Source organism: Mastigoproctus giganteus, chromosome 4 (assembly GCF_048544385.1).
Source record: "Mastigoproctus giganteus isolate SK-2022 chromosome 4, ASM4854438v1, whole genome shotgun sequence".
Taxonomy (NCBI): Eukaryota; Metazoa; Arthropoda; class Arachnida; order Uropygi; family Thelyphonidae; genus Mastigoproctus; species Mastigoproctus giganteus.
Window position 1 is genome coordinate 149,431,726 of NC_143578.1, and position 14,995 is coordinate 149,446,720.

The 14,995-nt window shown below is 39.1% G+C and overlaps 1 protein-coding gene across 1 annotated transcript in view; it reads right to left on the reverse strand.

The window, feature by feature from the left end:
* The window catches only part of LOC150087120 (twitchin-like), a 3,511,780-nt gene that overhangs the window by 2,080,949 nt on the left and 1,415,836 nt on the right, over positions 1-14,995 (reverse strand).

The window sequence follows — 14,995 nt, forward strand, 5'->3', positions numbered from 1 at the left end:
GAGAAACTTTTGGAGGAAATGAGATTATTTTTCTTGCTGATGCTGTATAAGCTTACTTTCTTGCATCATATGCCTCTACTAATGCTAATTCTTTATAACAGTTTTAGCACCTCAATCAGGTCATCTATAAATATACACGACCTGATTGAGGTGGAAAAGGTCCCTCTCAGAACCTTTATATCTCCTTATACAGGTCCCCTCTGAGGTGCCTAGTTTCTGAGCTCTATAGCCCATGTAATCGAAGTCTTTCCTCATAGAGTCACCCTTTTTTTAATCTCACCACACCAGTATATATTTTGACCCTTTCAAGAAGCTCAATGTCTTTTTTTCAGATGAGGTCTTGGTACGTGGCCACAGTATTCCAAATGCAGTCTAACAATTGCCTTATACAGCGGAATTGTTGTACAGGGTGATTCTAAATTATTGCCGGGGTTTCTGTGGCCTATAATTTTTAAACTGGAAACAACAAAATAAAACTGCTTACGGAATATGAAAGTGTAACTCAAAAAGTTTTATTACCTATAGAATCAATACTGCAGAATGCTAAACAACTTCAACACATGCACCTTTCATTGCACGTAAGATGACCAAGCGACATTCAATTTCACTCTAACTGTTCTCCAGCATTTGGGGTGTAACTGTTCCAATCGCAGCAACAATTCTGAGCTTCAGTTCATCGAGGGAGGTCATAGGGTTCTTGCACACGTCATTCACGTATCTCCACAGGAAGAAATCAAGCAGCTTAAGATCGGGTGAGCATGGAGGCCACAGAATCAGTCCACCGTGTCCAACCCAGCACCCAGGAAAATGCATGTCTAGAAATTTGCGGACAATAAGAGCTTGATGTGGTGGTGCACCATCTTGCTAAAATACCACATTTGGCTGATAATTTTCCAACTGGGGTAACATATACAGCTGTAGCATGTCCAGATAGGTCACCGCTACCACTGTTTTTTCTGCAACGAAAAAGGGCCCCAAAACTTCCGAACATGACAAAGCACACACCAGACATTGACCTTTGGACTATCTCTTTCGAATTCTCAAATGGTGCGAGAGTATTCTGATCCCCATATTCTGTAGTTATGAAAATTTACCCTTCTTGATATGTAAAATGTTGCTTCATTACTAAATCTCCATCTCCAAAGGTAATTTTAATCAGCTTCGTTGTTTGGCAAAATGTCTTGGGCAAATTTGAAATGGCAGGATTTATTGTTTGGCTTTAAAGCCTGCGCAATCTGCAGTTTGTAGGCATGGAGGTGAAGGTGGTTATGAACAACAACCCTCCAAACAGTCATTTTTGATATACCTAACTGCAAAAAAGCTCGTCTAGTTGATTTTTGTGGGCTTCAAGAAAATGCTTCGTGGATTCGATTGAGCACTTTCCAGTGCTCAGTCTTCCTGCTCCCTTTCGGTGCAGAACACTACCAGTCTCTTGAAATTGCTTTAACCAACGTTGGATAGCATTATCTGAAGGTGGATCTTTTCCATAGTGAGTTCCGTAACAACATTGCGTTGTGATAGCGGACTTTGTTTCAAAAAACCAAAGTATGCACATTGCTTTCTCTTGAACAGTTGCCATTTTGAAGTAATGCTGTCAATATCTCCCAAACATTAATGAGGTGAGTACAGCATTGCCAAATAAAATTTTTTGTTACACTTTCATATTCCTTAAGCAGATTTATTTTGTTGCTTCCGGTTTAAAAATTTTGGCCACAGAAACCCTGATGATAATTTAGAATCACCCTGTATTTCCAAAGCTCTTCACTACAGGTTAGTTTTTTAAAAATTTTGATGTCTTTTTTATTTTTTATTTTAATTAACTAAACTGTACTTAATATGTTTTTTGAATTCCTATAATCAGGATAGGCTATTTAAAAGCTACAGCTTAATATTATAATAGCCTTTGTTAATGATATTTTGGTGGGAATTTCATAATTTTCGTTCAGTACCTTAAATTTAAATTCTTTAGCTATTTAAGTTTTATCAACAATTTAATTTCTGCAATATTTTGTTAAAATAAATTTGGTAATATATTGTAAATTTAAATTTTGTAATCTTTCTACAGTTAAAATTTCACTTAAATTATGATTGCTCCATTTAAGGCTCAGTTGGACAGGTATTTTGAATGAACGGAGAGTTGAGATGGGAGTGGTGTTTTTTTTTTGGCTGGTGCTGCATAAGCTTGCTTTCTTGCATCATATGCCTCTACTAATGTTAATAGATATAAGCTGGTAAGTAACCAAGTCACAAAGAAAGTTAGGCAGGCAAAGGCAGATTACGATATTCTTACCATATATACACCATATCCAAAAATTTCATTACTTCATACAGCATTTCCCACCCACTTTTCTTACTATTGAATATACCATGAATTGTCAAACTAATAGAGCAAGCTTATCTGCGAAAAGATCTAAACCTCCCAAGCACTTCCTAATTCATTTCACAAATATACGTGGTCTCAATTCTAATCTCAGTGATGTCCATTTCCACTTGCATTCTGCCAAACCCCATGTACTTTTTCTGACAGTATCTCAGTTATCGGTTGATTCAATTACTGCTCATCTCAGATGCCGAAATTATTCGCAGTATGATTCATTTCACCTCAAAGGTGGTACATGTGCATATGTCCGTTCTGATATTCTCTGTCAGAGACTTGGCAATTTGGAATCTCCTCTCTTTGATCTTCTCTGGCTTAAAATCTCTCTACCTCATTATGTCAAATTCATCTGTTGTCTCTATTGTTCTCCCAATTCCACTAATCACTTGGAGCTCTTTGACTTCCTCTCTTTCCAACTTGACTTTCTCCAGTCCAACTTTCCTAACAGTGAGGTAATTTTCCTTGGTGATTTTAATGTTCACAACTCCAGCTGGCTTCCGTTTTCTAGTTACACCGACCCAACTGGTCGAGATGCTGAGGCTTTGGCAATTATTAATGATTGTTCATTTACCTATAAGAATACCAAAAAATCCTAAACATACAGCCAACACGATTGATCTTTTTCTCACAAACAACCCTTCTAAGTACACGGTCAAAGTGAGAGGTCCTTTAGGCACTTCAGATCACAACTTGGTGATTGTCTCTTCTCCAATGGAACCTTTATCTCATGGCTATTCCCAACCTCGTGTTGTTTGGCATTACACGAATGCAAAATGCGATGACCTGCGAGACTGCTTTTCTTCTTTTCCTTGGTCGGATTACTGTTTCAAAACTTCTGATGTCAACATTTGCTCAGATCGTGACAGTGAAATTATTCTTGCAGGAATGGAATCCTTTATCCCACACTCCACTTTAAAATCTCGTCGTCCTTTATCTAAACCTTGGTTTTCCAATAAATGTGCTAAGGCTGTTCAAGAGTAGAATGTTGCATATTGTAACTGGCTTGTTTCTAATTCTCCAGTTTCATTTTCTGCCTACACCAAAGCTTCGAACAATTGTAAAGCAGTTATTAATCAGTCCAAACTAGAGTTTGAACAGGCTAAGAGTAGAAAACTTGCTTCTTGCCCTAATGGTAGCCGAGCATTCTGGTCTCTTGCCAAGGCTATTGGCCGAAACTTTTGCCCATCTCTGCTCCCACCTCTGTTCAAACCAGATGGTTCTGTTGTCACTTCAGCCAAGGATAAAGCTGACCTGCTAGCATCCCATCTTTCTTCCAACTCATGTATTAATGATCTTGGTAAAACACCTCCCACCATTCCCAACACACTCCATTCAATGCCTCCTGTGGTCTTCCGTCAAAAGGATATCAGAAGGATTTTGACGAATCTTGATGCTAAGAAAGCTCCATGTCCCGATGGTATTTCTCCACTTGTTCTCAAAACCTGTGCTCCTAAACTTACTCCTATTCTTTGCCGCTTTTTTTCACTTTCTTATTCCAAAGGTGTTTTTCCTTCTGCTTGGAAATTTGCTCATATCCAGAGAGATCCTAAAAAGGGTGACAAATTACTCGCATCCAATTATCATCTCATTGCAATTGCTCTTTCTAAAGTAATGGAGAAATCAATTAACCGCCAACTGTTGAACTACCTAGAAACCTTGGCGCCTCCGTAGCCAGGTGGGAAGGAGCGGCAGTGCGTAGAACACGCTTCTTGATTAGACCGGGGTTCGAGCCCGTCACCACCAAATACGGAGGATGCGGAAAGGTCAGGGAATGACCACCGCATATCCCGGAGCAATATGGCCTTAGTTGCTAATGCTCCTAAAAACCAAATAACAAACAAACAAACCTAGAAACCTTCCGTCTGATCAACGATTGCCAGTATGGATTCCGTCAGCGTCGATCCACTGGTGATATTCTGGCTTATGTTACCCATTTATGGACTAATTCAATGGAAAGGTTTGGTGAAACACAAGTAGTTGCTCTTGACATCTCAAAGGCTTTCGATCATGTTTGGCATAAAGGTCTTCTAAACAAGCTTCCATCTTATGGTTTGCCAATTGTTTTTAGTAATTGGTTATCCAGTTTTCTCTCTGATCGCTCACTGAGGGTAATGGTAGATGGCTCTCTGTCTTCTAACTTCTCCAGTAATGACGGTGTCCCACAAGGTTCAGTTCTTTCCCCCACTCTTTTCCTCTTGTACATTAATGACCTTCTTCCATTGACTGGAAATCCTATCCATAGTTTTGCCGATGATAGCACATTGCATTCCACTTTCCATTTTGAGAAACCTTGTCCTGCTCAATCAGCTTCAGTTTCTTGAAAATCTGCTACCAATTCCTTAAACACCAATCTTCAGGTAATTCTCCAGTGGGACAAAGACAACTTAGTTGATTTCAACCCTTCTAAAACTCAGTCTTGTCTTATATATCGCAAAAAGGATTCTTCTGCTCCTATGCTTATCTTTAGTGGCACTCTGATTTATAGGCAAAATGATATATCACTTTTGGTAATTACCCTGACTTCTAATCTCTCCTGGAACAAGCACATTATAAATATTGCTTCCTCTGCATCTAAAAAACTTGGTTTTCTCTTTCGCTTTCGGCGTTACTTTTCTTCCAAACAGCTGCTCACTCTGTATAAATCGCAAATCCGCCCTGCCATGGAATATTGTTCCAACATCTGGGGTGGTGCCCCCAAAACCTCTCACAGGCTTCTTGATTCCATTCAGAAGAGGGCAGTTAGGTTAATTAATGATTCATCTCTAACAGAGTCTCTCCACTCGCTCTCCCATAGACGTACTGTTTCTGCTGCATGCCTCTTCTACAGATACTTCCATGGGCACTGTTCTTCTGAATTGGCTTCTATAATTCCCGCTCTCTCTTTCAAAACAGTTCGAACACGTGCCGCCACCAGCCAACATCCATTTACTGTCCAACTTCAAACTCACAGAACCAACTTTTCATCTTCCTCGTTTATTCATTCAACTGCTGTTTTCTGGAACAACCTTCCTTCATACGTATTTCCTGAAAATTACAGTCTACAGAAGTTCAAGTCCAATGTCAACAAATATCTTCTTTCGTCTTCTCAACCTCCAACCTAAGCACGGTACTAAGTACTATAGGTTCTAATACCTCTCGTGTTTGGGGTTTACATAAAAAAAAAACCGAGAAATCTTTGTCAAAGGATGCAAAGAAAAACAGAAAGAGTTCTTTACTTATGTAAACTCTAGAAGGAAGGGGATGAATCAGATTAGTCCACTTAATATCAATGGTTCTATTGTTGATGACCCTGCTCAGGTAGCTAACAAACTAAATGAGTATTTTGCATCTATATTCACACATGAGGAGTTATTCAAGGAGGGGAATGCCAGAGATAAATTAAACTCTGACAGTGAGCTAGATGATTTTGTAATAACCGAGATTAAAGTGAAGTAGAAACTGTTGAAGTTGAACATAAAAAAGACACCTGTACAGGGTGGAGGCCTCATTTTAGGGCTGGAGGCCTCATTTTAGGAAGTATGTAGGGTTGCTAGAATGAGTACAAAGAAGGGCAACAAGATCGGTGAGGGGAACAAAGGGGTGCTCTTACCAAGAAAGGCTTAAGTTCTGCAAATTGTACTGAGGTGTATAAAGCCTTGAACGGGCTAAGCAAGCTGATGGGATTGATGATGATGTAGTTGATGGGATTCTTCCTCTTGCTTAGATTAGTATTTTGCATCTACATTCACACATGAGGAGTTATTCAAGGAGGGGAATGCCAGAGATGAATTCAAATTGAGGAAAGACAGTTGTAGAATAGATGTGCAGAAATTTGCCTTTAACCAGCAGGTAGTTGATTGCTGGAACAGTCTTCCATCTCTTGTGGAAGTTGAAAGCTTAAATAAATTTAAGTCTGAGCTAGACAGGCATTTGAGTGAATGGGTGAAATGAGAGGTTTTTTTGTTTTTATTTTTTTTTGGGCTCATGATGCATAAGCTTGCTTCCTTTCATTGTATGCCTCAACTAATGCTAATGCTAATATTATTTCTCCCTGATTGGGGGTTCCACTTCGTGATGGGTATTTCTACCAAGTACACAGGGTGGTTGTTATGTCTGGTGTTACTGTTGATCGAGGAACTCCCTGACTATCCTAGATTTCACAGTTCAGGATTGCGACTTTTTGGAGTTCCTTGTAAGTGTTCACTGGGAGACCTATTGCTGCTAGGCTGCTATGTAGGTTCCTTGGCACCATATCGGTAGTTGACATGATGATCGGGATGGTTGTTACTTGTTGCATTTGCCACATCTCTTTAATCTCCTGTCTTAGGTTCGTATATCCCCATATTTTTTCTCTACAAGTTTTCTGCAGGTTGTCAGTGTTGGGTACCACTATGCCAATCAGATAGGTAGCCTTTTCCTTCTTGTTCACAAGGATTATGTCCGGTCTGTTGTGCGGGATTGTCCTATCTGTTATTATGGCATGGTCCCAGTACAGCATGTGGGTTCGGGTCTCTAGTACTGCCTGAGGTTCGTACTTGTAGTACGGTACACTTTCTTCGATCAACTGGTATTTCCTTGCTAGATTCTGATGATGTTTTATCCTGGCTGCTGGTCGTTTCTATGAGTGTACTCAGTCTGGGTGATCATCTTGTATCCCGCAGTCATGTGTTGGATCGTTTCTGAGGCCAAGTGGCATCGTCAACATGTGTCATCGGACACTCCGGGCTTCTTGGCAATGTATTTTCTATAGTTTCCTGGTGTTGATTACCTGGACTTGGATGGCAAAGATGAATCCTTCAGTCTTGGGGAAGAGCATCCTGCTCATGATCCGTGCATTGGAAAAAATTTTATCTATGTGATTTTGATGGAGGTCATAGTGTCTGCCATGGAGTGTCTTCTTTGCCCATCTTTCTAGCTTCGTTTGTGGCATCTGGGTGGGAAGGGATTCCTCAGTTAGGTTGTGTGGGTTATACCGCTTGTTTTCTGTCTTCCAGAAAAAGTGAAAATGGCCAGAAGAGTGTTGCTCTGTGTTTCTGGAAGTAATTCTTCAGGTTATCAATCACTGTTTTCTGTTGCTCAATGAGATCGATTAGGCCACTTCTTCCTTCTTTCCGATCTATTATCCGTCTCTCCACAGTTGACTTCAGGAGTTCATTGTCCTTGTCTTTCTCATGATATCCTCCAGTTCGATGTTAGTCCAATCTATGACCACAAAAGAGTATGTTACCACTAGTATTAGTATTAGTAACGGCCGCATGGTGCAAGAAAGCCTATGGCTTATGCTGCATAAGCCATAGGCTTATGATAAAAACACAATGATAAAAACAAAAAAAAAATAAATAATAAAATAAATAACTAAATAATAATAATTAATAAATAAAAAAATATATATATATAAATAAAATAAAATATAAATAAAAAGGAAATTAAACCTATCATCCTATGCGCTTCCCTTACCCGAAAGTACTATCCAGATGACCTTTGAATTTCCCCAAACTGTCGGCCTCTACCACCCATGAAGGCAACTTATTCCAGTAATTTATAACTCGCTGGCTAAAATAAAACTTCCTGCAGTCCAATCTAAACATTTCCCCCCGTAACTTGAATTTATGTCCCCTAGTTCTAGCATCATTTATAATCTTGAAAATTTGCTTATGCACTGGCACTGCATAAGTGTTATTATTATTTGTAATAAATAAGTTTATAGTTTTTTGACAAAATATTTTTGTCTCTCATATATAATGACATATTCTGTTTGCAATTGCAAATTCATTGCCCTATAGATATATCTAATAGCTTTTCAAGATTATTGTCAGGTTTCCATTTCACACCAGAAATTCTTCAAATATCCCTGTAGATGCTTGTCATTTCTTTCCCTGCTATTTAAATTTCTGACCATTAACTAATCTTTCTTTCTTTGTTTCATTAGTTTGTAGTGCATTTTATAACATATTAAAAAAGTTCTTTATTAACATTTTTCTAATATGTTCAATGTTTCCTGAACATTCATTTGTGCTGCCTAATGAATAAATTTCACTGGAATTTCTATCTTCAAATTGGGATTACATATCTCTCCCGGATAATGATTTCCAGTTAATTATTATTATTATTATTTTTTTAATTCTGAATATTTTAATTTGAAATTTGATTATACAGGATGTCTCATAAATATTGGTACAAACGTTTAGGGGAGGTAGGTAACTGCTAAATATCGGATCTTTCTTGAGCAAGTTCTACCAGGTTTCCATGATGATGTTCCAGCAAATGTGAGATGCAACATTTGGTTTCAAAATGACAGGGCGCCTGCCCATTATGGAAGGTGTGTTCGTGACCATTTGAACAGGCGTTTTGGACATCAATGGATTGGCCGTGGTGGACCTGTTGCCTGGCCCCCATGCTCACCTGATTTATCGAGCCTTGATTTCTTTCTGTGGGGAAGGCCCTCAAATCTATCATGTGTGAATCCCCTGTGGAGACGGAAATGGATCTCGTGACGAGACTCATCCGCGCTGCTGCTACTGTCAAAGAAACTCCAGGTGTGTTCAACCATGTCCGCCAATCCATGCTGCGTCGGTGTCACGCATGCATCGCGTCTCATGGTGGAACCTTCGAGCATCTGTTGTAACATCATAAAATGCATCCATCTCGTACTCCATTGTTAATATTATGTCAAATAAATGTTTGCCACTAATTACTGTCTTGTGTCATTTCTGCTTCTTGTGCCTCTGCTACTACTTTCCCGTGACGTTTCCGGTTATGGGTTCCTATGCGATTCACATTCCTTTAGATGTTACCTACCACCCCTAAACGTTTGTACCAATATTTTTGAGACACTCTGTATATATGAATAATTGCATAAAAAAAAGGTAAACTGCAGCCATTATCAATCCACTGGGATGGAAGCCACCTCAACAATTCATGTTGAGGGAAATGGACCATAATCTGCCATGCTGATCCAGTGTGGGTTAGCAGATCAATGGTATTTAGCAGTCAGGGGCTTGAACCCCGGTCTACTCAAAGGGTGTGTGTGCTACAGCACTCCCACTCCTGACCACTTGGCTATGGAGGCTGGTGTGAATAATTACAGTGAAGGTAAAGAAAGCCTGCACAAGAACGATGAGAAACATCGGATAACTTACGCTGAAAATTAGTTTAGCATTAGTAGAGGCATATGATGCAAGAAAGCAAGCTTATGCAGCATCAGCCAAAAAAAAAAAAAAAAAAAAACTTCCACTTCACCCCTCTGTTTGTTCGAAATACCTGTCCAGTTGAGCCATAAATTTATTTAGGCTATCAACTTCCACAACAAGGGATGGAAGTCTGTTCCACCAACCAACTACCCGCTGGCTAAAGGCAAATTTCTGCACATCTATCCTAAATCTGTCTTTCCTCAATTTGAATTTATGCCCTCTCAGGTGATTATTCTGAGCAAGAGGCAGAATCCCGTCAGCATTGAGCATGCCCAAACCATTCAAGGCTTTATACACCTCTATCAGATCACCTCGCTGGTGCCTAGTCTCCAGACACTCTAATTTGCAAAACTTAAGCCTTTCTTCGTAAGAGCAACCCTTTGTTTCATTCACTAATCTTGTTGCCCTTCTCTGTACTTGTTCCAGCAGCTCTACATCCTTCTTGAAATGAGGCCTCCAGAAATGTATACAGTACTCAAGGTGTGGGCTGACCATTGCTTTATACAAGGGAATAATCATTGATCATTATCCTCCTTATCCCTGCTAGAAAAATTCCTGTATATCATTGATACGACACCATGAACTACTCTTGCAGCCCATCTGCACAGCTCAGAGAACTTCATATCTGCCTGCGCAATTACCCCCAGGTCCTTTCCATTCTCTACTACTGTCAGTGAAGTACCACAGAGTTAATACGTTGCTGTGGGGTTGCTGTTTCCCATACGTAGTACTGTACATTTGTCAATGTTAAACTTCATTTGCCACCTCTCAGCACATCTGCTCAACCTTTCCAGATCCTGTTGCAGCAGCATAGCGTCAGTAGTGTCCTTAACAACTCTGCCAACGTTTGTATCGTCTGCATACTTGGACATTAAGCTTGATATACCATCATCAATATTATTTATAAATACAGAAAACAATAACGAACCCAACACTGAAACCTGACTCCACTAATAACGTTAGTCCACGATGAGCAGTGTCCATTGATTACCACTCTCTGTCTTCTCCCCCTCAACCACCCCTTTATCCATAGCAGCAATTTAACCCCAATGCCACATTGCTCCAATTTGTGCAGCAGTCTTCCATGTGCAACAGTATCAAAAGCCTTTCTAAGATCCAAGTATATAATATCAAAGTTATTCCCTGTATCCAGTTGTTTTGTGACTGCATCATAGTATCCAATCAAATCAGTCAGGCAAGACTTCCCTTAACAAAACCATGCTGTGTCCCAGCTATAACTGAAGTCTTGTCTAGATGATCCTGCAGTACTTCTTTAACCAGTGCCTCCATTAATTTTCTTGGAACAGAAGTTAAACTCACAGGTCTATAATTACTTGTGTAAGATCTCCAGTCTATGGGTACCTCCCATAGACTGGAGATTGTGTCAGCGTTTGATCCTCCTTTGTGAATTGGGGTCACATTTGCACATCTCCAGTCCTTGCGTACCTCCCCTGAGCCCAAGGAAGCTCTCATAATTATGGCTAAGGGTTTGCTCACTTCCTTTGCTGCCTCCTTTAATATAACTGGATAGATTCCATCCACCCCAGGTGCCTTTCTTGTGTTTATCTTCAATAATTTCTCCTCCACTTTACTCTCAGTTATTACAAGATTATCTAGCTTACTGCCAGAGTTGAATACACCTCTGGCATTCCCCTTGCTGAATAACTCCTCATGTGTGAATGTTAATGCAAAATATTCATTTAGTTTGTTAGCTACCTGAGCAGGATCATCAACAGCTGAACCATTGATATCAAGTGGACCAATCTGATTCATCCCCTTCCTTCTAGAGTTTACATAAGTAAAGAACTCTTTGCTGTTTTTCTTTGCATCCCTTGCCAAATATTTCTCGCAATCTGCCTTCGCCTGCCTAACTTCCTTTGTAACTTGGTTACAGATCAACTTATATCTATCATAGGCTTCTGTGTCACGTGTTAATTTATATGTATCCCATGCATTTTTCTTCACTGTCATATGTCTCATTAGTTCATCTGAAATCCAAGATAAGTTCTTGGATAAGTTCTTTGAATGCTTCCCATTTTGAATTTGCTGTTGGCAACATCATCAGTTGGACCCACTGTATAGAATTTAAATACTGTCTCAGACCATCATAGTCACCTTTACGAAAGCAATAACCCTTCCCTTTACCCCTGATGGCAGTTACCTCTTTGAGTAAATCCCACTTCAGCACACTGTGATCACTGCCACCTAGTGGTTCCTTTATCTGCAGATTCTTAATGCATGAAGAATCACTACTGATAATCAAATCAAGAGTATTACTCCCTCTAGTTGTCTCCCGAACATGCTAATGTAGAAAACAATCATCCAATAAATCCACAAAAGCCTTGCTGGTGTGTGAGTGACCAACCCACAAATTCTAGTCAATATCTGGGAAATTAAAATCCCCCATTATAAGACTCTCTGATTTACTGGCCCACTCTATTTCCCTGTACAGTTTCTTATTATACTCATCAGAGTTATTAGGCCTATAGCACACTCCTACTCTCAATTTTGATCTCCCAGTACTTGTCACACCAAACTGACTCGACACTGGACTGGCCAGCGATGTCAACTGGCTTCACTTCCTTGGATTTTATATGTTTCTTAACTAATAGTATAACCCCTCCTCCCTTCCTATCCTGTCTATCATTTCTGTAGACATTATACTCCCCAAATTCCAGTTCTGCATTCCTTATATCTGTGTGACACCACGTCTCTGATATCCCAACAATATCCACCTTTGATGCTTTGAGCAATACCTCAAATTCCTCAAATTTATTTACCAAACTCCTAGCATTGGTGTACATGCAAGTATACATGCACCTAACACAACCCATGTGTTTACTTGTACCGCAATGACTCCCAACAATCTCTGAAATATCTTGCATCTTGTTTTCCAGGCTTCTGCTCATTCCAATAGAAGCAGTGCAAGAATCACTTTCACACCTCTGCCAGTGGCTACTGTTAGTCTATTAGTCCTTGTATCCCCCCAAGCTAGCAGTTTTCCGACCCACCTAACACTGCCTCGATAGCATCAGCAAATATTCTTGCACCATTTCTATTTAAGTGTATCCCATTCTTGTAGAAGCAGTCGCTCCTGTTAACAGCACTAATGGTTACTTGTCCTAATCGCACATGCCCTAACCTTTTTTCACCACCATTACAATCAATATTTTGTAATGGTGAAAAAAGGTCTGATTACCTCGACTTGAATCCCATGGGAGCTTGAACCCCTCCCGTAGTGGAGGGGGTAACCTAACTTTTTTTCTTTAGAATCAGTCATATTTAGAAATACATTCATAAAAAAATAATGTTTTTCATTACTGTATTTTTATTTTCTTGTTCAATAATATGCCCTAATGGTGCAAAAAGGTCAGGTTACCTCTACTTGAATCCCATGGGAGCTTGAACCCCTCCCGAAATGGAGGGGGTAACCTAACCTTTTTTCTTTAAAATCATGGGTGGACTAGCACATAAATTGTTTATTAACAAAATATTAATTGTTTATTACTGTATTTATTTTTAAAGACACTTGTGTGGATACACATGTATCATAACATCAATCAGCACCTTAAAAGATTCATCGCTACTATTACCTGTTCACCTTTCATTACGAAACTATTATGCACCGTTCTTTACTGGTAAAGACACATCATAATGCTAACCAATGACTACACAGTAGCTTGTCTTCTGTCGTGCCCACGACCAATCATTTCATCGTTTGCCACGCCTACCTGTCAATCAACATATCCTTCTCGATTTCTGCTCCAGACCGATAGCAACTACCATCTGTTTACCGAGCGAGCAGTACTAAAGTCCGGTGTCGGAAAACTAATTTTCCACGTAAATTATCCAACGTTTCTCGTCATTCTCGTGCAGGCTTTCTTTACCTTAGCCATAATTACATATGAATTTAAATTATACAGTATTTGATTTTTTTTTTATTCCATGATTTTTTGTACTCTAATTATCTTCTAGAATAAATTCATTTATTCTGGATGCAGCTGGTTGCTTAGATGCAGCTTCCCTGTCTTGATCCTCTTAGTTTTTGCAATATCACCTATTTTGATATGATAAAAAAACCTAGTTCTTCTAATTCCACTGCATAAACTTCTAACATTGTTGGCTGTTCCAGTACCACATTTAGCACTGTGTATCCTGGTCTGACAAGCATAGCTAGGATCTTGTTGACTTGAGCAACATCATCCCGGCCAGTATCATGTTGACTGATTTTTCCTATCACATCAAACAGTTTACAGTAATTACTTTGTTTAACCTGTATGAGAAAATACTGATAACTTTTGATGAAGCCCATAAATTATTTCATTTAACATAGAAATATATTAAAAACTAAATTCTGGACAAAAGTATTAATTATTCCCCATTTTATTACAGACTGGACAATATTTTATTCACATAGAGCTTATGTGTGTTTTGCCATTTGAGGTCAAGCATTGAAAGGTTTGCCATCACCCAATCTAGAGCATCCAGCATAGGAGAGGAAACTGCAGGATGGAAGCCTCCTCAATGATTCATGTTGAGGGAAATGGACCATAATCTGCCACTCTGGTCTAGTGTGGGTTGGCATATAAGGCCGCCGTAGCCTAGTGGTCAGGCGCGCGAGTGCATAAGTACACGTGCCTTGAGTGACCGGGGTTCAAGCCCATGACTGCTGAATATGGTGCTGTTTCTTGTATTCTGTCTATCTTGTTAACTCCTCTGACTGTTTGGTCATCCCGGAGTATAAACAGAAAAATTATTATTATTATTATATCAACATATTTAGCAGTCAGGATCTTGAACTGCAGTCTACTCAAAAGAGCATGTACTACAGCATTCCCGCTCTTGACCACTCAGCTATGGAGTGCAGTATAGAGTTGGCATTAATTCATTCCATTAATCAAAATTTCACATTTTTGAATGCAAATTCATTTAAAGTTTTCTTTCAATTACCTTTTTAAGTAGATAAATGACATATTTCATTCCTATCAATGATACCATTAATTAAAACTGCAAATTTTAAAAGTAATTTAAAGTTTAAATTAATTTAGAAATTTAATTACCCAATATAGGGGATGTTTGAGGGGATAAAATAATTACTCACAATATTAAAAATTTCCTAACAAATATTTATAGCTCCTATTACTGCATTTATTGACTTCATCATTCAATTGTAACAGAAAAATAATTCAAACTCCTTCAGTACGTGTGCAAAATTTAAAGTCGCTAAGTATCACAGTTTCAGAACTGGATCTCACACTCTCTCTCTCTCTCTCTCTCTCTCTCTCTCACTTTATTTTTATAGATTGCATTTGTATAATTCGCTATTTACAGAACAATCAGCACATCTGGACAATGGCTGAATCTGCATATCTGGACATAAGCTGAAAAAACCAGGATAGTTCTTAGGTACCCTAGGACTTTATGTGCCAATGATAACCAATGGCACAAA